This window comes from Nycticebus coucang, chromosome 3 (assembly GCF_027406575.1).
Source record: "Nycticebus coucang isolate mNycCou1 chromosome 3, mNycCou1.pri, whole genome shotgun sequence".
NCBI classification, from domain to species: Eukaryota; Metazoa; Chordata; class Mammalia; order Primates; family Lorisidae; genus Nycticebus; species Nycticebus coucang.
The window spans coordinates 99,590,407-99,615,865 of NC_069782.1; the positions used below are offsets into that span (position 1 = coordinate 99,590,407).

Genomic DNA, 25,459 nt, shown 5'->3' on the forward strand with positions numbered 1-25,459 from the left:
AGAAAGAAATCGCCAATTTTTTGGAACAAAACAACAATGAAGACATGAACTATCAGAACCTCTGGGACACCGCAAAGGCAGTTCTAAGAGGGAAATTTATAGCACTGCAAGCCTTCCTCAAGAGAACGGAAAGAGAGGAAGTTAACAACTTAATGGGACATCTCAAGCAACTGGAAAAGGAAGAACATTCCAACCCCAAACCCAGTAGAAGAAAAGAAATAACCAAAATTAGAGCAGAATTAAATGAAATTGAAAACAAAAGAATAATACAACAGATCAAAAATCAAAAAGCTGGTTTTTCGAAAAGCTCAATAAAATAGATAAACCTTTGGCCAACCTAATCAGGAAAAAAAGAGTAAAATCTCTAATCTCATCAATCAGAAACAACAAAGATGAAATAACAACAGACTCCTCAGAAATTAAAAAAATCCTTAATGAATATTACAAGAAACTTTATTCTCAGAAATATGAAAATCTGCAGGAAATTGACCAATACTTGGAAGCACGTCACCTTCCAAGACTTAGCCAGAATCAAGTGGAAATGTTGAACAGGCCCATATCAAGTTCGGAAATAGCATCAACCATACAAAACCTCCCTAAAAAGAAAAGCCCAGGAACAGATGGTTTCATGTCTGAATTCTACGAAACCTTTAAAGAGGAATTAGTACCTATATTACTCAACCTGTTCCAAAAGGTAGAAAAAGAAGGAAGACTACCCAACACGTTCTATGAAGCAAACATCACCCTGATCCCCAAACCAGGAAAAGACCCAACAAAAAAAGAAAATTATAGACCGATATCATTAATTAATATAGATGCAAAAATATTCAAAAAGATCCTAACAAACAGAATCCAGCAACACATCAAACAAATTATACATCATGACCAAGTCAGTTTTATCCCAGGATCTCAAGGCTGGTTCAATATATGTAAATCTATAAATGTAATCCAGCACATAAACAAATTAAAAAACAAAGACCATATGATTCTCTCAATCGATGCAGAAAAAGCTCTTGATAATATCCAGCATCCCTTCATGATCAGAACACTTAAGAAAATCGGTATAGAAGGGACATTTCTTAAACTGATAGAGGCCATCTACAGCAAACCCACAGCCAATATCATATTGAATGGAGTTAAATTGGAATCATTTCCACTGAGATCAGGAACCAGACAAGGCTGCCCATTTCTCCATTGCTTTTTAATTGTAATGGAAGTTTTAGCCACTGCAATTAGGGAAGAAAAGGCGATCAAGGGTATCCATATAGGGTCAGAAGAGATCAAACTTTCGCTCTTTGCAGATGATATGATAGTATATCTGGAAAACACTAGGGACTCTACTACAAAACTTTCAGAAGTGATCAAGGAATACAGCAGTGTCTCAGGTTACAAAATCAACATTCATAAATTGGTAGCCTTTATATATACCAACAACAGTCAAGTTGAAAAAACAGTTAAGGACTCTATCACATTCACAGTAGTGCCAAAGAAGATGAAATATTTGGGAATTTATCTAACAAAGGACGTGAAAGATCTCTAAAAAGAGAACAATGAAACTCTAAGAAAAGAAATAGCTGAAAATATTAACAAATGGAAAAACATACCATGCTCATGGCTGGGAAGAATCAATATTGTTAAAATGTCTATACTACCCAAAGCAATATATAATTTCAATGCAATCCCTATTAAAGCTCCACTGTCAAACTTTAAAGATCTTGAAAAAGCAATACTTCGTTTTATATGGAATCAGAAAAAACCTCGAATAGCCAAGACATTACTCAGAAATAAAAACAAAGCAGGAGGAATTACGCTACCAGACCTCAGACTATACTACAAATCAATAGTGATCAAAACAGCATGGTATTGGCACAAAAACAGAGAAGTAGATGTCTGGAACAGAATAGAGAACCAAGAGATGAATCCAGCTACTTACCATTATTTGATCTTTGATAAGCCAATTAAAAACATTCAGTGGGGAAAAGATTCCTTATTTAACAAATGGTGCTGGGTGAACTGGCTGGCAACCTGTAGAAGACTGAAAGTGGACCCACACCTTTCACCATTAACTAAGATAGACTCTGACTGGATCAAAGATTTAAACTTAAAACATGAAACTATAAAAATACTAGAGGAGAGTGCAGGGAAAACCCTTGAAGAAATCAGGCTGGGCGAGTATTTTATGAGGCGGACCCCCCGGGCAATTGAAGCAGCTTCAAAAATACACTACTGGGACTTGATCAAACTAAAAAGCTTCTGCACAGCCAAGAACACAGTAAGTAAAGCAAGCAAACAGCCCTCAGAATGGGAGAAGATATTTGCAGGTATGTCTCTGAGGTTTAATAACCAGAATCCACAGAGAACTCAAATGCATTAGCAAGAATAGAACAAGGGATCCCATCGCAGGCTGGGCAAGGGATTTGAAGAGAAACTTCTCTGAAGAAGACAGGCACGTGGCCTTCAGACATATGAAAAAATGCTCATCATCTTTAATCATCAGAGAAATGCAAATCAAAACTACTTTGAGATACCATCTAACTCCAGTGAGACTAGCCTATATTACAAAATCCCAAGGCCAGAGATGTTGGCGCAGATGTGGAGAAAAGGGAACACTTTTGCACTGCTGGTGGGAATGCAAATTAATACATTCCTTTTGAAAAGAGATATGGAGAACACTTAGAGATCTAAAAATAGATCTGCCATTCAATCCTGTAATCCCTCTACTGGGCATATACCCAGAAGACCAAAAAGCACATCATAACAAAGATATTTGTACCAGAATGTTTATTGCAGCTCAATTCATAATTGCTAAGTCATGGAAGAAGCCCAAGTGCCCATCGATCCGCAAATGGATTAATAAATTGTGGTACATGTACACCATGGAATATTATGCAGCCTTAAAGAAAGATGGAGACTTTACCTCTTTCATGTTTACATGGATGGAGCTGGAACATATTCTTCTTAGTAAAGTATCTCAAGAATGGAAGAAAAAGTACCCAATGTACTCAGCCCTACTATGAAACTAATTTAGGGTTTTCACATGAAAGCTATAACCCAGTTACAACCTAAGAATGGGGGAAGGGGGAAAGGGAGGGGAGGGAGGGGGAAGGTGGGTAGAGGGAAGGGGATTGGTGGGATTACACCAGGGGTGCATCTTACAAGGGTATATGTGAAACTTGGTAAATGGTCTGTAAAGCTAGTGAATGATGCCCCATGATCATATCAACGTACACAGCTACGATTTAATAAAAAAAAAAGATTATTTACATCACGCATTATTACATGTCAATAAAAACAACAGCAACAACAAAAACAAAACAACACTAATTCCCTTGAAGTTGTTCGTTTTTATGATTATTTTGTACATAGAAAAATTAAGCATTAGAAAAGCCATGCACATGTCAATCTGAATCAGCAATAAAACCCAGATTTCCAAGTTGACATTATTAAATTAGTCTAATGAGAGCTATTTTGAGGAACACCTCAAACTTTGTCTACTAGCAAAATGAGCAATAAATTTGTGCCAAGTGAGACTTACAACAGCTTTGAGTAACTGGGTATAGCAGGCAACTAAAAGAAACATTAGAAAGTGATTATAGGTTATTTGTGTCTCTAAGCAGTAATCACTGCAAATATTATTTTACTAAATCTTAAGCAAACTGTGAGGACCAGATTAATTTGTTTGATTCACTGAAACAGATCTGATTGCTGCATGAACTTTATTTTAAAGGTCATATATTGTCTTAAAAACTTCTTCCTTAGCTATTATGAGAAATCTCCTAAAATAGAGGTTCACATTTTTAAAAAATTTCATCTCTGCTTTCTAATTTGGCATAAATAGTAGGTGGAAAGAATTCAATTCCTATGTTAGCAAAGAGAAGTAGCTGAACTGCCTATTTGGTGATCATTCACTAAGTTTGTGTTGTGAATGAAATGGTTGATAGGGTTTTATTTTATTTAATCCTCACAGATTAATTTATATTCTACATTTATTAATTTAGAAAGTGAAAGTCAAGTAACACTTGCAAGCTCAGGTAATGTTGAACTCAAACAATAAAAAAATAGATGAGCATAAAACCCATCATAAAATAAAACTGAGATCTTTAAGAACCTTAAACTCAGGATACTGATGCACATAAATCAAATTTAAGATACATCGCTACAAAAATAAATAAATAAATAGAAAAAATTCTCTCAGATTTGTTACCAAAATAAATAAATAGAAAGATACAGCTGGGCATGGTAGCTTACGCCTGTAATCCTAGCATTCCGGGAGGCTGTGGCAGGTGGATGGATTGCTTGAGCTCACAAGTTTGAGACCAGCCTGAGCAAGACTCAGACCCTGGTCTCTGAAACTAGCCAGTGTTGTGGCTGGTGCCTGTAGTCCTAGATACTCAGTAGGCTGAGTCAAGAGGATTACTTGAAAAGAGGCAAACATGAAGTATCCTCAAACTGTTATTGCTTTTTATGAAGAGAGACTAACTTGGCATTCTTGTCCAGAAGATGAAGCTCAATAATTGTTTGCATTGCTTTTTATATATATTTATATATATATAAAATCTGGGTCTTGGGAGTGTGAAGAAATAACTACATTCTAATCAATCAAGTTTGATATGTTCATTTTGAAAAAAAAGAGGATTGCTTGAGCCCAGGAGTTGGAGGTTGCCATGAGCTATGACGCCACAGCACTCTACTGACAAAGTGAGACTATGCCTCAAAAAAAAAAAAAGAAAGAAAGATACAACACCTCTTTTAGAAACAAATAATAATAAAAACTATTATGGGAAGATGCATGATTTTAAAGTTGGGACATTTATATATACTCTGATTGGTTTTGACATGGAATTAAAAATATATATCAGCTATATCGTCATTACCAGATGAAGAATGTTTGGCTGCCTGTCACTTTCAGCCAATATGCAGAGACCAGGATATGTCCACCAAACTATTTGTCAAAAGGCCAGCAATTCTGGAGAACAGTGAGAGTAGTCTCTCTAAGGCTGTTCTGTTTTTCCATTTCCAGAATCACAGTTTTATACATGAAAGTTCAAAGTAAAAACCATGTTGATCTTTATCTTAAACAACAATAAATAATCAGTATATCTCATGACCCAAACAACATTCCAATTCAAAAATTAATCTACTAAATCAATCCTCCTTAACTACTCAAAATAGGCATCTTTAGGATGGGAGCTAAGTTAACAAAACGAGAGACAGGAGATGAAGGTCACTTGGGACCTAAACTGACCAGGCCAGCTGAGCCATGCTGGCTCTAGCTTGACTTACTCCATCTTATTTTCACCACACATACTCTCATAGTAAGATGGTAAAAGAAGGAATCAAATAAATCCTATAATTAGGCAAAGAGTAATTAATTGTATTTAGAGGTGGAGTCCAACATCACTGCTTGTTAGCTGAGAGACCTTAGACAAGTGATTTAATCTCTTTGTGGCTCAGTGTTCTCATCTCTAGAAAAGGGGAAAATACCTACCTTGTAGGAATGCTGTGAGAATCAAGTGGGTTAATACTCTTAGAATAGTGCCTAGTTCCTAGCAAGTGGTCAATAAATGTTAACCACCATTACTACCATTATTACTAACAAATATCTTTTAAATAAACTTCTTTTAGTCTACTTTGTGAAGTCACAGAGAGTGAAGTATACTGAGTTAGTTGCACTGAGGCCAAAGGCTGAATGAGCCACCTAGACTGATGACTCAGACACAGCAGTTCAGGTTTCCAGACTGATTCAGTCCTTGGCTTCTATTCCAGGGCTGACAAGAATGCTAATTAGTGCCAAGAGTGATGAGTTTTTATAACACTGGGTGCTGTCCATTTCAGATGCAAATCAGATCACTTACATCTTGTATAGAGTACCAACAGTGATCAGGTTCAGATTCAAACCAATGACAAAGGTAAAATGCTTCATATCTAGTTACCATGCTCTTGAGCCACCTGTTTCTGAATTCTAAATTCCTGTCTCGCCCACTGCCAATGGGCTAAACATAGCTAAAGGATTTAAATTATAATTTGAGCTGATAACCCAGGTATCAAAGAAGCCTCCTTTAGCCACATAAGTAGAATGGTGACAAATATCAGAGCAGTATATCTACTCTACAGTACGTGCTTTATGACAAAATAATAATCCAGGGTATCAGTAAAAAAAAGAAAAGGTCGGCATAAGCTTGGTATTGAACTTAGGCTAACAAAACTATTGTTAAGGTTAAATGATTTAGAGGAGAGAAATCTAGGGAAGTGAGGGGTATCTTAATCTTTTCATGATCCTGAATTGTCTAACTGCATTAATGTTGAATGCATATAAATACTCCCATGTAGAATAAGACAAAGCAGATTTAGTTCTTCTAAATCTAAATAAATGCTCTTAATGATGTGAGGAACTGAGACAGGTATCAAATAAAAAGAATAGCAATGTTTTAAATCTGGTTATATTTAAATGCCCCCAAATTAACATTGCATTTGAAAAAATGGTGGGTTTTTTTTTGTTTGTTTATTAGCTATTTCTCGCCAGAGTCCCATCAGTAGATCTGCTTTAATACTCATATTTTACATTCATGAAAACTGTGGGCCTGGCTTAGTGGCTTACACGAATAATCCTAGTGCTCTGGGAGGCCAAGGCCAGTGAATTACTTCAGCTTAGGAGTTTGAGACCAGCCTGAGCAAGAGTCAGACCCTGTCTCCACTAAAATAGAAAAAAAACCATAGCTGAATGTTGTGGTGGGCGCCTGTTTGTCTCAGCTATTTGGGAGGCTGAGTCAAGAGAATTGCTTGAGCTCAAGAGTTTAAGGTTGCTGTGACCTATGACATCAGTGCACTCTACCCAGGGCAAGAAAAGCGAGACTCTGTCTTAAAAAAAGAAGAAGAAAAGAAAAAGAAAAAGAAAAAAAAGAGAAAGCAAAAAGAAAACCGTGTACGTCAGTAAAATATGTGGAACTCTAAGGGCAAATATAATTAACCTCAACAAGTTCAAAAGCATGGGTTCCTAACTTTTTCAAGGTTAGGATGGGATATCCTTTACCTAACATTTAAAAGTGACAGGGCACTCCCAAATGATGATAATTGTACTTTTTTTATCTGTTGATTTAGAAAACACATAACAAAAAAAAGAAATCATTAATCTAATGGTTATTTCTAACAAATTTGTGTTTCATTAATCATAACACTATATAACCATATATTGTTTATTCTGTTTTCAGATAATGCTTGAAGTTCTTGTGGCCCATTACAATGATCTCATGGCCCTCTAGAGGTCTTGTTGAGGCAGAGGCAAGAAAATTGCTCGAGCCCGAGTTTGAGGTTGTTGTGAGCTGTGACGCCACAGCACTCTATGGAGGGCAACAAAGTGAAACTCTGTCTCAATAAAGAAAAAAAGAAAGAGACATAATATATAAAGTATTTAAAATTTAAATGCGACATATATAATACAAGTGATATCTAATTATGAAATATTTGATTATTATAGAAAACACATGGAAGCATCAATGAGCACTCCTACACTCTAGAAAATCAACATACCATGAATAATGTATGTAAATTTGGGCTGCTTAAGAAAATAACTAGCATTACAATGTATTTATAAAAATGTTCTAAAAAATGGTTTGTAATGGAAAAAATTGAAAACAATGTATATTTCTTAACAGTTTCAAAACAGTATTTATAATATGATTATTTTCTTATTTTTCTTTTTTAAGACAGAGTTTCACTCTGTCATCCTGGGGTTGAGTGGTTGAGTGCTGTGGTGTCATCATAGCTCACAGCGACCTCAAACTCTTGGGCTCAAGCAATCCTTGTGCCTCAGCTTCCCAAGTAGCTAGGCCTACAGGTGCCTGCCATGACACCCAGCTAATTTATATATATATATATATTTTTTTTAGTGGACACAGGGTCTAACTCTTGCTCAGGCTGATCTTGAACTTGTGAGCTCAAGCAATCCACCGGCCTCTCAGAGTGCTAGGATTATAGGCATTAGCAACTACCCCTGGCCTCTACTTTATTTTTCAAAATTCAGGAGCATAATATTCTAAAATATTAGTTATGTCTAGGGAGTGGAATTAGAGATGACTTTTCTCTCGTTTTTTTTCTTCACTATACTTTTAAAAAACTTCTACTAAGGATGTACATTTTTTTTAAAGTGAAAAAAATATTAAGTCTTCCTCCAACTAAAAAAAGAGAATGCCTTAAGGACATATGAAGAAGGAAAAAAACCAAAATTTTGCAGTAGCCTAATTGATAGTATATATGAACATATCTACCTAATATATGTGTTTACATGCAAATATGAATGTTATCTATATCTCTCTATTTTAGGAGGTAGTAAGAATGACAGGTAGGAAAAGCTAGTCAGAGAAGAAAGAATCAAATCAGCACTGTTTACTCAAGAGGGCCCTATCTGCTCCGGACGGTGGAGCTGGGATCCCCAGGCCAACCTTGCCAGGTGCCATAATCAATTACTTGCCTTTCTCCGGTCTATGCTTACCCAGTAGCATTCTGATTTCAATTTTTTTTTTTTTTTTTTAAAATAAGTTTCCTTATAAAGAAAAGAAAGTTGATTTTTAACATAAGATAATATTTGGTTTGCTTTCAAATCACCTTTCTCATTGTAAATTGGCAAATTGGCTGAGGTAGTACTCTCTTGGGAATTTGGTTAATGTGAGCCACTTTGCTAATGGACTGGATCCCTCTAAGAATTCTTTTTTTTTTTTTGAGACAGATCTCAAGCTGTCACCCTGGGTAGAGTGCTGTGGTGTCACAGCTCATAGCAACCTCAAACTCTTGGGCTTAAGCGATTCTCTTGCCTCAGCCTCCCAAGTAGCTGGGACTACAGGTGCCCACCACAACGCTCAGCTATTTTTTTGTTGCAGTTTTCACTGTTGTTTCAGCTAGCCCAGGCCAGGTTTGAACTGCCAGCCTTGGTGTATGTGGCCGGCACCCTACCCACTGAGCTATGGGCACCACCCTAAGAATTTTTGAAAAAAAACAAACAATTAAAATTTTGAGCTTGAAACACTGAAGACCAGATGATGTAACTTAGTAATTTCATGTCACTAATTATAAGCTGTAAGGTCTCATGAGAGTCAACTTCCCTAAGAAGAAATCCTATAATTTAATGTGTGAAATAAACACAAGGCAGGTATGTTTTGGAGACCTTGCCATAAGATACTTCTACATTATGAACAATATAAATGGCATTTTAGATATATGATCTAGTGTTATCATTCCTAGTCTGGAGATATAGATAATTTGAAGACCAGAGAAAGCAAGTCAGTTATCCAAGATTATAACTGATATCAGTTCAAACTTGAAATTATAATTGGTGCCTCCTAGACCAGCACACACAGCCATTTTCCACAGCCTTTTCTTTTTTTTTTTTTTAATTGTAGTTTTTGGCCAGGGCTGGGTTTGAACCCGCCACCTCCTGTATATGGGGCTGGCGCCCTACTCCTTGAGCCACAGACGCCGCCCAATAGCCTTTATGCAATAATGTCACAACTATGTAAGGTGCATATCCATGACTATATCTACTTTCCCTGTTTCACATTGCTAGGTTAGAATTTTTTTCAAATCTGCTCTGTAGGGTTTATCACGTGAGCAAACACTTAACTTTGAAACTAGGATGGTGGACATTTACTAAGAATCTAATACCTATCAGGTAGTGTTCTAGGCATACTACATCTCACATCATTATTTACTAAAATCTTATGACGTGTTGGCTGGGTGAGATGGCTCACACCTGTCATCCTAGCACTGGAGGCCAGAGGTGGGTGTATTGCTTGAGCTTAGAAGTTTGAGACCAGCCTGAGTAAGACCAAAAACTGGTCTCTACTAATAATAGAAAAACTAGATGGGTATGGTGGTTCAAGCCTATTGTCCCACCTACTCGGGAGGCTGAGGCAAGAGGACTGCCTGAACCTAAGAGTTTGAGGCAGTTGTGAGCTATAATGACACCATGATACTCTACCTGGGTCAACAGAGTGAGTCTCTGTCTAAAAAAAAGAAAGAAAAATTATGATGTGTCCCATATACAGTCTCTAATGATATCCTAAATGGATGTGCTTCATTCCATCAGGTCATATCCAAGATTATCATTAAATAAAAATCATCATTACTGTAAAGCATTTATTAATCATTTCATTATACATGACACTGAAGTGCCACTGTAACTGAATAATCTCATAGTAATAGGTTATAAATGTTTACTGGAAACAAGAGGCAATGACAATTCTGCTTTAGGAAGAATCAACAATTGATACTTCCACAGAAGGGATTTCTCCTCTCTCGGTACAGAGTTAAAAAAAAAAACAAAACAGCTCAAAAAAGTCCACATACTGTATGATTCCATTGATATGAAATGTCTAGAATGGGCAAATCTATAGAAACAGAAAGTGGATTAGTGGCTGCCTGGATGGTTGAAGGGTATTAGAGGAAAAGAGGAGTGACTGCTATTGGATATGGGTTTTTTAGTGAGAGGGTGTGATGGAAATATTCTAAAATTGAATATGGCAATGGTGCACAACTCTGTAAATATTCCAAAATCCACTGAGTTGTACATTTTAAATAGGTGAATTATACTGTATCAAGTGATATCTCAATAAAGCTGTTATTTTTTAAAGTTCTGAATTTCTGCCATCCAATTGTACAATCTTTCAGATTAACACTGTGAGAAACTCTCTTAATAGCACTGGAGGGTTTTATCATTAATGAGGAGTTGTAACTTCAAAAAGTAATTAGTGATATAAAAATGAATTCCAGTACAGGAGACAGGAGCTTATGCAAACAATGGAGAGTGACAGAGCAATACTCCTGACTGGGAATTACTCATGAGCAACGTAAAATCATTCACTGATCTAGTTCTTTATGAAACAATAGCACAGAAAATTCTGGTCCCTTCCAGGATTCTGTTGTCTGTCCTCAATCAGTTCAGCTGCTCTGTACTTCATTCATGAAAAAAAGCAAACTGTTGCCCATTGAGTTCGATTTGTTCTAGTCTTCCGTTCTGGCTCTGCAGTCTACCGTCCCTCTCTTTACATCACAGTGCCCTTTCATCATTTCTCTTCACACATGGTTTTACAGATTTTCTAGGACACCCTCCCTGCTTTAACACTTAAAAAAAGTAGCATCCACACGCCCCAGGAAGCCCCAATTCAATAAGGTGAGAATGAATGGTTAGGATAAATACCTTGGGTAAAGATGAATATAAGAACACCTTTATTGCTCTCTTAATCATTAGATTCTTGGAGGTACCTCTTCACTGGGTGACATTAAATATTTAAATTACCTGGATATCCCCTTAAGAAGTCTCTTGTCTTAACTTTCCAAGGTGAGTTCTGAGGAAAGGCCTTACCTGGCACAAATAGCAGTGGTGCTCCAAAGACTGAGGAGGGTTCCGGCTGGGACTCCAGACCCCTCAACTCACTTGTTGAAGGCAGGGAAGGCTGCCATGGCTTTCCCTTCCTGGGCTTGCCCATCCTGCTAATTTTAGGCTGCTTCCTCATCCTGCTGCCATGGGTATCAGAGCATGTGGCTCCCTTTTGGAGGAGCTATTTTCTCCCGAGAGCCTCACTTGTTTGTTTCTAACTTCTCTCCCTTCTTTTTCTTCTCTCTACCTCTGTGGGATTGAACTATTTCATAGTAAAAATAAAACATCTTTCAGAATGATGCTCACTCTGACCTGTATGTATTCCTAAATCCAAGAGACCGAGGAAAACAGAAAACTTTTCACATTAGATTTTAGTTGTATCTGTCTGTAGCAAGATTTCCAAATCATGTTTACATAACAAACATTTACTAGGTTCCTACTGTGGATAAGATGTTGTTCTAGGTCACCGGGATACGATGATAACCAAAGCAGATGCGTATTTCACTGATGAAATCTTAACAACAGAGATTTGTCAAACTTCCAGTATGTTCTGTGTTCTTTAAGACCTTGGAATATAAAAATCAATTAAGTAGGTCCCCATTCTTCAAAGAGATCACAGATATTTCAATACATTGAGAGAAATTAAAATAAATTCCTGTTGAGATTTAGTTTGGGGGTAATGAATGGATTCAGTTATCAGTAAAGCAGAGTTGAGAGTGTTCTATGAACAGAGTACTCTGCTGGGCACTGGAAGGAATAAATAAAAGTATAATACAATTTCCTCCCTTAGACAGATTACAATCTAAACAAGAAATAATTGCTTAATTGACAAATGTTTAGTGGATGTTTACTAAGCACGCGGTCATGGTTTTCTCCACTAAGGACTTCTTAATTATCTTTCCCTAGAGACATAGTTTTGAAATATCTTACATACTAAATACGCTTTTCTAACAAATTATTTCTTGTGTTTTATTAATCAAAGGTAAAAACGTTTCCAACACGAGCTTTTAACTGTACAAAACTATTTGTATTCATTCATTCCTGGAGTTACAAGGGTGGAAAGATTCAAGTTCCAGCCCTTGAGCTAGCAATTTAGTGAGAGAGAAGACAGGCAATTGATTATGTTCTACTGTGTCAAGCTCTATAGCAGAGGATGACACCAGAGGGGAGGGTGCTAATTATCATAGACAGGGCAAGTCTTTATAAAGAAAGTACTGCCCAAGATGGGTATGTATTGAAAAATGAGAAACTTAATAGGTTAGGAGCAACATGAAAGTGTATGGAGAAAAGACAAAGCATATTTTCTAGGTCATAGAACAAAGATAAGATGTGATTTGAGAAATATGGCTAGGCTGAGGTTGCAGAGGAGAAAGGCTTGTTGATGAAGAACTTGGAATGCCTGGGTGAAAAAGATTTTGAGAAGATATGATCGAGTCTACATTTGAGAAAGATTACTCCTGTGGCTTTCTGGATGAATCAAAGGACCAAGACTAGGTAGTCCACAGGTCAGGCTGAAACTGATGACAGTGGTCATATGTGCCTATCATCCTAGGGACTAGAGAGGCTGAGGTGGGAGGAATGCTTGAACCCAGGAGTCTGAGGCTGCAGTGAGCTACGACTGAGCCACTGCACTCTAGCTTGGTGACAGAGTTAAGACTCCATCTCTAAAAAATAATAATAATAATAATGACAAAATTAATGATAGTCTGAACTGAGGCTATCAGGAGGAGTGAAGGTTGAAATAGTTACAGCCCCAAAGCAAAGATACTGTGTTTCTACGCTATTGGAAAAAGCAAACTACTTATTAACTTAAAGGATATGTGAGTCTGCAAGTGCAGCAGACTCTATGGAACTCTAAGTAGCATCTCAAGATTCCCTTCATATCACCCTGATCATTTTGCTTTTCTGTGGACCAGAGTTGAAGAACCAAGAGAAGCCATTCCAGGTCTTCAAAGCACATGTGACAACTATCAGCAAAACAAGACACATCTGGACACATTTAACTTAAGATTTTTGTCTCACACCTATAATCCCAGCACTCTGGGAGGCCGAGTGGGTGTATTGCCTGAACTCTCTGGTTCAAGACTAGCCTGAGCCAGAGTGAGACCCCTGTCTCTAAAAATAGCTGGGCATTGTGGTGGGCGCCTGTAGTTCCAGTTACTTGGGAGGCTGAGGCAAGAGAATCACTTAAGCCCAAGAGTTTGAGGTTGCTGTGAGCTGTGACGTCATAGCACTCTACCCAGGGTGACAGAGTGAGACTCTGTCTCAAAAACCAAACAACAACAAAAGCATTAATATTTAATTTTTATTTTATTTTTTACTGTGTCCTTGGCTGCTGCTTTTTTTTTTTTTTTTTTGTAGAGACTTTGTCTCACTTTATCGCCCTCAGTAGAGTGCCGTGGTGTCACACAGCTCACAGCAACCTCCAACTCCTGGGCTTAGGTGATTCTCTTGCCTCGGCCTCCTGAGTAGCTGGGACTACAGGTGCCTGCCACAATGCCTGGCTATTTTTTTTGTTGTTGTTGTTGCAGTTTGGCTGAGGCTGGGTTTGAACCCATCACCCTCAGTATATGGGGCCGGTGCCCTACCCACTGAGCCACAGGCACCGCCCCCTAGGCTTCTTTATTTAAGAACAAAGTGATGAATGATGTGGGAATTAAAATCAAGAGCATAACTAATCTTCACCTTCCTTGCAACCAGGTCCTGCCCCATCCTTTGTGTTCCCAATTTCTTCCTTAGTGATTAAAAAATTTTAATATATTTCTTTTTTTGCAGTTTTTGGCCAGAGCTGGGTTTGAACCCTCCACCTCCGGTATATGGGGCTGGCACCCTACTCCTTTGAGCCATAGGCGCTGCCCAGTGATTAAATAATTTAATCCCGAAAACCCTGGTATAAACTCCAGGTTCTCTTCTTCCCTAACTTCTCCCCTTTCCCTGCCCCACTTCCCATTCCTAGAAGGACAGGCACCTTAATTTGAACACATGGGAGACCCCAGAGGGGTGACAGAGGGAAAGGGACCCAGGATGACAGCATGGTGAAATGAGGGTTCCTGTAACCTGAGGTACTAAAATAGGAACCTCAGGCCAGAGGAAAGGACACTGGTCCCCTGAGAAAGAAAACCCAGCAGCTTCAAACTCCTCCCATTGTCAATAGTCTCTGCTTGATCCCTTGCCCTTCTGGTGCAGACCACATCCTTCTGGAGCCCAAGCTGTTGGGCAATGTGGCTGATCAGCTGCGGGTTTCCTGTGCTGCAGGAACATACTTGTTTTCTTTTTCCTTCAGAGACCTGAATGAGGGTCTCTGCTTTGAATATTGCCTAAAGATTTTCATTGTCAGCTTTCTCCACCCACTTCTGCAGCAGGAGGCCGCAGCTTACATATGTTCTTGAAACTGAACTGAAGAACCTCGAAACAGCAGATGGTTATTTGGCTGAACACCTTCCCAAAGAGAACCCCCATGGTGAGTCCCACATCAGCCTGGATATATCCCAGGGTGGTCCTCTTCTGCTTCAGGAGCTTGGCAAATTGCTCTAGTTCTTTCGGCAAGAGTTTTGACGTTCTGGGACTCTTTAGGGTTTTGGTCCAGCTTTTCCTTCTCCAGCTTCATGGTAGAGGGTGGAGGTGGGCAGTGTAGGTCTCAGGGGAAGCCTCCTCAGAGTTGCTCTCCACTCAGCTCCTGCCTCATCCTCTGGCTGAGAGGTCTCCAGGCTGCCTTGGGTCACTAGCCTCACTCCAACCTGAGGTCCATAATACTCCATCCGGTCACAGAATTCTGTGGGGAGTGGGGGAAATCCTCCTTACCTCATACTGTGGTCCAAGCCCAGCCCTATTCCTGGCCTCTAAGAGGGCCTTGGAAGCTTAGCCAGGTCCAAGGGTCAACCCGGCCTGACTCTGCCCTCCTGGCCCATTGCCTCCACTACCTAGCGCCTGGCTGGAGAAAGAAGGCAAAATCCGAAGAAAGCCAGAGGTCCCACTATAGGGAAGGCCCTGCAAACCGGGGGCTTGGTGAAATCAGCTTTAATACTTTAAATAAAAGTTACTTTAATCTTTGAAAACAGAAGCTCCCCATACTAAGCAAATTTAAATTTAAAGCAGAAGAGTTTTACACTAAATAAATCACGTTATCCAGTCTATTTTTAACCGAATTCAAGAAGGATAAGGGGTTTCGACCTTATCATTCATTCAGTATATAATTAAATTTTTTGATTATGAAAGCTTTTAAGAATAAAAAAGGTATTTCAACACTAAGAACAATTCTAACATTACCCATTCCATGGGATTTCTATATTATTGTCAACACTATCGGAGCTCATGAATAAAAGCTGCTCTTTGAAAATTAGCTTGCTGGATAATGCTTGCTTTAAAGATTGAACAAATGAAGCTGTGTTTAAGTGAACAGCACACACTTTAATTCACTTATTAAGATACCATGTTTACAAAGAGTAATTTTTCTTGTTTGGATTTTTAGAAAGATAGGTCAAACAACAACTTGAACTGCATGACATTTTCCATGGGCAAACATTTCTGTCATCTTTTTTTTTTTTTGGCCGGGGCTGGGTTTGAACCCACCACCTCTGGCATATGGGACCGGCACCCTACTCCTTGAGCCACAGGCACCGCCCCATTTCTGTCATCTTAATATGGTTAAACTGTATTTAGGCAACGTGGAGGTGGCAACTATAATTTGCCTTCTAGGAACATTCTGTCCTTCCTAGTCACTACTGCTCAACTGTTCTTCTAGGCTATCAGATCTTACATTGAGATTATAAGAACACATTTTTCAAACAAACTCTAATGATAATCTGTCCATTAAAAATGTTACTGGTTTATAATTTTTATGGTTATCTTTTTCATTTTTCCAAAAGACGAACAAGTAGCAGTAGACATTTTTTTCCTTAATTGCAATCAATTTGCATAAAAGTTGACTGTATACTAAATGCAACCAATGATTGATTCTATAAACATAAGGAAGTACAATAAACATAAAGAATTTGGGGGAGGAGGGTCACAAATCTTTTCCAGGTCCTTACTTTGTGGTCCTCTGTGTTGCTTTCATAAAAATTTTTATGCTTAGTTAAGAATCTGAAATGTGATTGTCAGTTCCCAAAGCTGGCTGGCTTCTTTATAACATTACTTTCGAAGTTATTTATTAAAAGACTCAATAGATGAAGATATTCATGCGCTGGCTAATTGCTACTCAAAGAAGTAGTGCTACTAGTTTTACCCGGATCTTATTTGAGGGCAGTTAGTTGTGCAATTTAAAAATATACATAAATATTCTTCTCAGATTTTAAATTTCTGACAGCTAAATTAGAACTTTCTAACCTCAAATATCATTCTTTATAAGGCCTTTCAAAATCAGTAGCAACAAAATAGTTCAATTTGCTACCAAAAAGTATGACTGATAAACTCTACTAGTTGAGATTATTTTTCTTTATTGTTATTTTAACTATTTTCTTTTTCTTTCTTTCTTTCTTTTTTTTTTTTATTTGAGACAGAGTCTCACTATATTGCCCTGGGTAGAGTGCCATGGTGTCACAGTTTACAGCAACCTCAAACTCTTGGGCTTAAGCAAGTCTCTTGCCTTAGCCTCCCAAGTAGCTAGGACTACAGGCACCTGCCACAATGCCTGGCTATTTTTTGTTTACAGTTATCATATTTTTTAGCTGGCCAGGCCGGGTGTGAACCTGCCAGCCTCAGTGTATGTGGCTGGCACCATAACCATTGTGTTATGGGCGCTGAACCTAACTATTTTCTTGAAAAGAAGCAAAACATAAATTTAAAGGATTCATATAGGTATAGATTTCATACTTCATACCGTACAATTTGATGATGCTCACCATTAATTAGAAATCACAGAATCTTCTGAGACACAATTACAACAGGGACTTTATCTAACAAATGGAAACATTGTAACAATTGTTTGTACCCTCATATTAATCTGAGATTTAAAAAAATAATAGAATCTTCATCTTATGATTGCTGTGTTTTAAAGTTAATTTTAAATCATAATTTATTATGCAGTTAATCTTTGTTTCTAAACAAAATTGTGTTCTTTACTACCACAAAAAACAAGGCAATTTAAAAACTTTCTCTGTTGAGAAGGAGTACTAACTGAAGTTATATCCTAGAATTTCAAATGCATGAACACAACCCCACATACTGGTCAAGGGCCACATTACATGTGATTTTTTCAAGTTGATGCCTGTTCGAATGTCATTGGAATTTCTGTAATTAGAGAATGGAAAATAAACACAAAGCAATCATATAATTATAAAAAGACAGCATTTAAAAACGTTTCTGGCATTAATGACACAAAATTACTGCTATTTCACATTGGGATACTGAGATGGGAAATGAACCTAAAATGTAAATTTATAGATGGAAAGGTGGTTGGGATAATTATGAAGGTGAAAGTTGAGAAGGATTCCTATAATAAATAGGAATACCTAAGAATTATTGTTATTCTTTTGTGTAGATTACATGGCATATTCCATAATATACAATATTATCAATAAAATTGTTTTGCTTGCATCTATTAGAAAGAAGGACCACATTTTTCTCTCTGCTATTTCATTTATGTAGCAGTAAAGAGTTATTTCTCCCATCTCAATCTTTTTTTGGGATAGGCCCATATCCACCCAGGATAACAAAAAAGGACTTTATCTATCTATTGAGACAGGGTCTTGCTCTGTCACCCCAGGCTGGAGTGCAGTGGCATAATCACAGCTCGCTGCAAGCTCAAACCCTAGGCTCAAGTGATCCTCCTGCCTCAGCCTCCTGAAGTGCTGGGACTATAGGCATGTGGTTTCAAAAAATGACCTTTTATAATGCAATTCAGAATAAAGAAAGAAACCGGTATGGGCTGAATTTTGTCTGCCTACTACTCGCAGGATTCATAAGCTCAAGTTCTAAGCCCAGTACTTCAGAAGGTGACTTGGAGATAGGTTTTTTAAAGAGGTAAAGTAAAATGAGGTCATATGGACTTTATAATACAAGAAGCCTAGGACACAGAGAATTCACAGACCAAGGGAAGAACGTGTGGCAGCTGCAAGCCAAGGAGAGGGGTCTCAGAAGAAACCAAACCTGCTGGCACCTTGATGTTTGTGGCCAACAGAACTGTGAGAAAAGTTTCTGTAATTTGAGCCACTCAGTCTATGGCATTTTGCTATGGCAGCCCCAGAAAACGAACACAGAAACACACTCTCAATTTCTCACATTTGATTTTTCCTGGTTAAAACCTGTACTCTTTCCACTTCACTCAATAGCCATCCTCATCTTTGTAAATGTTATTACAATTTACCCAGTTGCTCTAGTAAGAAAACTACCAGCATTCCTCATATTCTCTGATCCCCTAAAAACCACCTATCACAATCCTATTAATCTTATTCCCAAAGTATGTTTTGAATCTACTTCTTCACTTCATCTCCACTACCACTACATTAGTCCCCACTGTTACCATCTCTCTTTGGACTATTGCAAAAGTTTCCTTTTTTTTTTGAGACAGAGTCTCACTTTGTCACCCTGGGTAGAGGGCTGTGGTGTCACAGATCACAGCAAACTCCAGCTCATGGGCTCAGCCAATCCTCTTGCTTCAGCCTCCTGAGTAGCTGGGACTACAGGCATCTGCCACAACACCCGGCTATTTTTTGTTGCAATTCTCATTGCTGTTTTAGCTGGCTGGGGCCCGGTTCGAACCTGCCACCCTTGGTATATGGGGCGGTGCCCTTACCCACTGAGCTACAGGCGCCGTCCTAAAAACTTCCTAAGTAATCTATTTTTCTTCATTTTCTTTCCAATCCAGAAATCCTGTCCATTTCAGCAGCAAAAGTAATTCTTTTCTTCGCATGTGATCATTACCTCCTCTTCTGGCTTAAAAGTCTTGAGTAGTACTTGGAGTAAAACTAAACTCCTTAACATGTCCTACTTGATCTAGCCTCTGCCTGTCTCCAAATACATCTAGTATCCTTGTGCTCCAGCTATACTAATTTTCCTTCAGTTCCAGAAATTTTCAAGTTCTTTCCTACCTCAAGGGCTTTATTTTGCTCCTTCCACCTAGAATGTTTCAGGGTGTGAGCCTCTCCTTTGTTTTCAGTTTTAATTGCAACTGTTCCATTGAGACCATCCTATTTCAAGGATTTTACTAGAACTTGTTGAATGAATCCTGTAAAAGATCTAATTGCCTTCAGGTTAAAGCTATAATGCTAGGCTAAAGGCCAAGAAGAGATAAAGCCTGTTAAGACAGGGGATAACAAGAGGGGTACTCTCCAGATGGAGGGACTCACTGAGGAACCCACCAAGACATGGCTGTACAATTGCTTGATTGAATAATGGCCCTAACTTGCAAAGCAGGAGTGGGTAAAAATGACTAGAGGAGGCTTTTTCAGTTGCCACTCAAGGTGGAATCTATGATTTGGTTGCAACTGGTAACAAATTCTTTTGGACAGTACCATTCTGTCCTTTCAAAAGGATTACCTTTGGTACATATCCTTTATTAGAACTTTCTTCACTGTACTATACTGTAATTATTTTTTGTGTACCATTGATTAGGGTTCCTTGAAGTCAAGACATTACTTTATAACGCAATTCTTGGTCTCATGTAAGTGCTTCATAAATGTTTACTGATTCTAAAATCTTTGAAGAAGCAAAAAAGAAGTATAAGATTTGACAGTATAGTAAAAAGGTGAATGGGAAGATAGACTTTAGGAAGAACTGTGATGTCAATGGGAGGAAAATGAACAAGGTAGAATTACCGGCACTTAACGAAAGTCCATAATTCCAAGATGATAGGATTATCCACGGGCAGCAGGTGCATAGATAATGTTGGTCTTTTGCTCTTCTGAAAAAGTTTTTCTGGGTGGGACACAATTATAAGACAGACTTTACTGGGGCGGTGCCTGTGACTCAGTGAGTAGGGTGCCAGCCCCACATACCGAGGGTGGCGGGTTCCAACCCAGCCCCGGCCAAACTGCAACAAAAAAAAAGCTGGGTGTTGTGGTGGGCGCCTGTAGTCCCAGCTACTTGGGAGGCTGAGGCAAGAGAATCGGCTAAGCCCAAGAGCTGGAGGTTGCCGTGAGCTATGATGCCACGGCACTCTACCGAAAGCAACAATGTGAGACTCTGTCTCTAAAAAACAAAAGAAAAAAAAAAGAGGGACTTTACTTAACAAATGCAATCAATGTAACCTGTTCTTTGTACCTTCAATGAGAAACATTCTACTGCCTCATCCTGTAGCTGGAACTACAGGCACGTGCCACCACCCCAGCTAATTTTTCTATTTTTTGTAGGGATAGGGTCTCGCTCTTGCTCAGGCTATTCTTGAACCCCTGACCTCAAGTGATCCTCCTACCTGTGCCTTCCAGAGTGCTAGGATTATTGGTATGAGCCACAATGCTGGGCCAATTATGACTTCATGATAAAGGGTTATATGGTTTGAAAAGCATTTCCCCAAAATTCATGTCTATCTGGAACTTCAGAGTGTGATCCTATTTCTAACTATAGTCATGTACCAAATACAGTTGTTCCATTCAACAATGGATAGCATGTGTATCAGTGGTCTCATAAAGTAATACAGTATTGTTACTGTACCTTTTTAATGTTTAGATATGTTTAGATAAACAAATACTTACCATTGTGTTGCCACTGCCTTTTAGTAAGTAACATATCACATCATGCACAGGTTTATAGCCTAGGAGGAAGAGGCTATGCCATCTAGCCTAAGTGTGTAGTAGGCTCTACCGCCCAGGTTTGTCTAAGTACATTCCATGGTGTTTGCACAATGATGAAATCACCTAACAACCCATTTCTCTGTACATATCCCCATTGTTAAGCAATGCATGACTGTAACGTCTTTGTAGATGTAATCAAATTATGGCTCTACAGATATAATTAAGTTGTAGATCTAGGTTAGATGGACCCTAAATCCAATGACTGGTGTCTTTATAAAAGGAAGGAGAGGGAGATCACAGAGATGAAGGGAAGGTGGCCACATGAAGATACAGGTTGAGGTTGGAGTTATACTGCCTCAAGCCAAGGAACTCCCGGAGTCACCAAAAGCTAGAAACAGCAGGGATTCTTCCTAAAGCCTTAGAAGTGTGGCACTAATGACACCTTGATTTTGAAATTCTGGCCTCCAGAACTGTGAGAGAATACATTTCTGTTGTTTTAAGTCACCCAGTTTGTTACAACAGGCCTAAAAATTTAAATACAAAGATGAAAAGAAAATTGAGGAGTAGTCCTTTCAGTGACACAAATTGGCATTCTAAGATACATAGCTCTAAAATGTTTCACATTTCTAAAAGCAGGTTTTACCAAAATAGAAACTTCTAATTCACTTAAAAGAGCCAAATAATTCAGTACATTAACTAATAAAATGAGATCCTCCTGCTACTCAATATTTTAAAAATTTCATAGAATTACTACCTTAAACTATATAAACATGTATGGTTTGCAAACAAAAGGAAGACTTGATTAAAGTTCTGTATTTACTTTTAGATTAACACTATCCTTATGCATCTCTATACTTTCAATGTTTTTTATTTTGGAAGCAAGAGAGAACATGCTACAAGTAGGACACATACATTTTTGTATTCTGCTTAAAAAAACTTTACTATTGTGTCATGAACATTTTAAGGTCTTTCAAATCATAATTTTACCAGCCACCTATCAATACTCATTTCCTCATTGTTGGAATTTAGATTGCTTTTAATTTTTACTATTGGGAAAATACTACAAAAAAATCTTGTTTATACTTTTATTTGCCTGCCTTATTGTTTTTATCTATCCTACTGGAATTGGGAGGATGTCACATTAGTAGGTACTCAATAAAGATTTGTTGGCTGGGCACAGTGGCTCACACCTGTAATCCTAGCACTCTGGGAGGCCAACGTGGATGGATTGCCTGAGTTCACAGGTTCAAGACTAGCCTAAGCAAGAGCAAGACCCCATCTCTAAACAATAGCCAGGCGTTGTGGCGGGCGCCTGTAGTCCCAGCTACTCAGGAGGCTGAGGCAAAAGAATTGCTTGAGCCCAAGAGTTAGAGGTTGCTGTGAGTTATGAGGCCACAGTAGTCTACAGAGGGTGATAAAGTGAGACTGTCTCAAAAAAAATTTTTTTTTTGATTTCCTTATTTCCTTAGGACAGAATTCAGAAGTAATATAATATAAATAAATAGATAGACAATAGATATTGCTATTATTATTTACTCTCTCTTGAAATACATCATCAAATTTATCAGGTTATGATAGGTTAGGTGGGGTGGCTCATGCCTGTAATCCTAATCCTAGCACTTTTGGAGGCTGAGGCACAAGGATCATTTGAGGTCAGGGTTTGAGACCAGCCTGAGAACCTGAGCAAGGCCTTGTCTCTACAAAAATTTGCTGGGGGTAGTAGTGCATACTCCTAAGCCCCAGCTACTTGTGGGGCTAAGGCTAGAGGATCAGTGAGTCCAGGTTGTTTGAGGTTGCAGTGAACTAGAATGATGCCACTGCACTCTAGCCTGGGAAACAGAGTGAGTTTTGTCCTGTCTCAGAAAAAAAAAAGAGGTTGTGATAATTTACAATGCTGCCAGATATGGTCAGGGACTAACTGTTCAAGATACTGGGGGGTTAGAGCACTGAACAAAATAGGCAAACTCATTGCATTTATGGAGATTTCATTCTAATGGGAGAGTCAAAAGTTATATATGTATATATATGTATTAATGGATTATAATTGCACATCTATTTTCTTATATATAATATATAATAATATTATATATTTATGTATTATACAATAAAATATCATGTAGTGATTAATGGATATGAAGAAAAGTAAAGCAGGATAAGGTGATAGGGAGCAAGGGGATTTTTTTTTTTTTTTTTTTATTGTTGGGGATTCAAAGGGGGATGTTTTTTTGCATAGAGTGGTCAGGGAAGACCGGAGAGGTGGCATGATCTGTAGAGACCTGAATGACAAGAACCACTTATAATTTTGAAATTATGCTTTCTTTGCTTAAACATCTTGTCATTTTGACTCTTATTTCTGCAATATACTATTACAGGTTGAATTTGGTCTCCCAAAAAGGTATGTTAAAGCCCTAACTCCCAGTACCTGTGAATGTGACCTTATCTGGAAAGAAACTCTTTGCAGATGTAATCATGTTAAAGTGAGGTCATAATGGATTAGGGTGGGTCCCAGTCCAATGACTGATGTCCTTACAGGAAATTTGGACACAGTCACACAGGGAAAACACCAGGTGCAGATGGAGGCAGAAATCAGAGTGATACCCCTACAAGGAGTGCCAAGGATTACTACTAACCCCCGGAAGCTAGGAGAGAGGCGTGGAAAAGATTCTCTCTCTGAGACCCCCAAAAGTGAATCAACCTGGCTGCCACCTCCATTTCAGATTTCTGGCCTTCAGAACTGTGAGTCAATAAATTTCTGTGGTTTTAAGCCACACAATTTGTGGTAATTTGTTACAACTCTAGTACACATGCTTAAACATATTCTAGCACAGACACTTCTTAATCTGGGATATATTTTTCATTTAGAGATAAAGAAACGTGCTATTGTGAAATTTCTTCTACGTTCTTAACATTCCCTGCAAAGTCACAGGTTCTAGTAATGACTAACACAGTATTTCAAAAGTGCATTGTTCCTGTTTTTAAAGAGATGATGTGAAGACTGGCCTAGGAAATACAGACTTTGAAGCAGGGACTGCAGCCATATGCATTACTTATTTTTCTCTGCCAGAAGGAGTCGGTGCAATTAAAGTTCCAAAGGAGTGAAGAAAGTGATGGAAGCCAACACTTTTATCAGGAACCTGAACTGGGGTTGACATATAATGCCATTGCTTCACTCATTGCTATCTAACCCTAAATTTAGCTCCAGTTGAGGTTAAGGGATAAAAATTATTCACCTGCCTTAATATCCACATTTGTGAGTTTCATCTGGTGCTTCAAAATCTCCTTGGGGGAAGGGAGAACAAAATATTAAAGACTAAAACCTATGAATGGAAAGAAACCAATCCAAAACCTTTTTTTCTTCATCGAAAGGCCCTGTGCACACCAAAGTGGGCTTAAAAAGTTGACACCTTCACGTGTCTTCGCAAATTCGAACCTGGGTTAGTTTGCGCTTTCCTCTTTAAGCAACGCAAAACGGCACACTGCGCAGGCGCTAAGGCCGGTGTGCCCAGGGAGGATTCTGGCGCCGGCGCGCGGGCCGGGAAGTGGGCGGGCTCGCGCGCGTGCTCGGCGGCTCACTTCCGGCCACCCCTCCCCCTCCCTCACGTAGCCACCTCCCCCTCTCCCTTCTCTTCCCCAGTTTCTCCCCCAACTCTCCCCACCCCTCGCACTCTCTGTCCGGCTCGCTTTCCGTCCTGCTCCTCCCGCTTCATCCGGGTGGTTGACGGCTGTCTCTGGACTGGACGGCGGTGGCTGCTGCTTTCCTCTGAGGAACCGGGTAAAGTTTCACAGGGGCTGGGAGGGGAGCAGCGCAGCAGCGGTACAGACGCCGGAGGAGCCCTGGTGATCGCCGCCGCTAGCTGAAGGAGGAGGGTCCCAGGAGCTGGAGACCTGCCTCAGCAGCCTTGCTGTCTTGCTCTTGGGGGTGGGAGGGCCGCCCTCTGTCTCTTCAGGCTTCCCCTGCTCTGAGGGGCCGGGTGAGTCGTTGCCCGGGTGGGTTCGGGGGCGTGCGACGGCGTTAGGGAGGGGGCAGACCGGGCTGAGCGGATACAGGCCGGCCTGGTGCAGGGCGCTTCCTGGGGGTGTGGGACTGGGGGCGAGGCCGGCGTCGGGGCTTCCAGGCTTCGGGACTGGAATGTCGCATGTCCCTGAGGAAGAGCCTCCCTCGGGTTGAGGCCGCGGGGTGCCAAGCCTCGTCGGCCGGCCTCTGCGGCTGCTGCCAGCGGGCGGCTGCCGTAGTTGTCTGCTTGGCCGCGAGGTTGGGTGTGTGCACATGATTTTCTCTTCCCCGGACCCAGGGAGCGGATCTGGGTGCATGCTCAGGGAAAGACGGGACTAAACTGCTTCTCGTTCCCTACCTGTTGCTGGCGAGAGGGACGCTTTCTGACTTTTTAAAGAAAAGGATGTTAAACCTCAAGCGCGGAAATAT

At 39.4% G+C, this 25,459-nt stretch overlaps 1 protein-coding gene and 1 pseudogene across 5 annotated transcripts in view; one reads left to right on the forward strand and one right to left on the reverse strand.

Annotated features, from left to right (window-relative positions):
* Nucleotides 1-14,447: 14,447 nt before the first annotated feature.
* LOC128581071 (POU domain, class 5, transcription factor 1-like) lies at nt 14,448-24,743 on the reverse strand (annotated as a pseudogene).
* HERC4 (HECT and RLD domain containing E3 ubiquitin protein ligase 4) overlaps nt 14,766-25,459 on the forward strand; it is a 158,798-nt gene continuing 148,104 nt past the window's right edge. For 2 of the 5 annotated variants that reach the window (XM_053582952.1, XM_053582954.1), the window contains exon 1: nt 24,636-24,808. The gene's annotated coding sequence lies outside the window, so the exon portion shown is untranslated. Of the gene's footprint in view, nt 14,829-23,568; nt 23,773-24,609; nt 24,809-25,459 lie in introns of those variants that run through there. The other 3 variants (XM_053582950.1, XM_053582951.1, XM_053582949.1) reach the window with 3 other exon arrangements.